This window comes from Theobroma umbraticum, unplaced genomic scaffold (assembly GCF_002168275.2).
Source record: "Theobroma umbraticum cultivar Fairchild unplaced genomic scaffold, ASM216827v3 scaffold_106.0, whole genome shotgun sequence".
Taxonomy (NCBI): Eukaryota; Viridiplantae; Streptophyta; class Magnoliopsida; order Malvales; family Malvaceae; genus Theobroma; species Theobroma umbraticum.
This window is the reverse complement of record NW_018397276.1, coordinates 146,761-147,736: the sequence shown is the minus strand read 5'-3', so window position 1 is coordinate 147,736 and position 976 is coordinate 146,761. Positions and strand designations below refer to the sequence as shown.

The following is a 976-nucleotide window of genomic DNA, read 5'->3' as shown; positions in this document are numbered from 1 at the left end:
ACAACATTTTTTTTAACATGGCTTGTAACATGTTTTGGTATATGGCATGTAATACAGTATTTTTTTTTCAACATGGCGTGTACCAACCTAACCATAGCATATAACATGCTTTTATACATGGCATGTAACAACCTAACCATGTTGTGTAATAACAGTATTTTTTTTTTAACATGACATGTAACAACCTAACAATGGTGTATAATATGTTTTTATACATGGCATGTAACAACCTAACCATGGTGTGTAACATTTTTTTATGCATGGCATGTGACATCATGGTATGTAATTCCAATAAGGGTAATTTTGTCCAATTCGATTAAAAATAGTTAAAATTATAAAAAAAGCTATTTTTTTAAAAACATCTTATCTTTAAGAGTTGTTTTTAAAAATGCCCCTATAATTTATTATGTTCATAGCATTTTAAGATTTATTTTTATTTCCTCAACTGCATTGATTTTTTGTGAATACTTTTATGGCTTTTAAAACTATTTTTGCATATATATTTTGTTATTTTCTGTGCAGCTGAGGAAACTGTAAGAACAAAAGAAGAAATTTAAGATGCTAACATAGTTTGTTATTTAAAGGGGAGAGATTTCATTTTATTTAATCCATTATTTTTTAAAACCAAATTTTCATCATTAAGTAGGATATTGATACTATAACTGAACTACGGTATCAAGAATTGAAAGAGGAAGTGAGGAGGATGCTTCTTGCACCTATGGATAATTCAAACCAAAAGTTGCCCCTTATTGATGTAATCCAACGATTTGGTGTGAATTAACATTTTGAGAAAGAGATTGAAGATGCATTAGAAAAAATATACTGTGACAAGAATGAAACCAATGATCTCTACAATATGGCTCTTCGATTTAGAATACTTTGGGAGAATGAATTCAATGTTTCATGTGGTATGAGAGCTACCTTTCTATCATTCCATAAATCTCATATGAAGATTCAAACTCTAGACTTGTAAACT

The 976-nt window shown here is 28.9% G+C and overlaps 1 pseudogene; it reads right to left on the bottom strand.

Annotated features, from left to right (window-relative positions):
* LOC110427561 ((+)-delta-cadinene synthase isozyme XC14-like) overlaps nt 1-976 on the bottom strand; it is a 21,682-nt pseudogene that overhangs the window by 19,898 nt on the left and 808 nt on the right.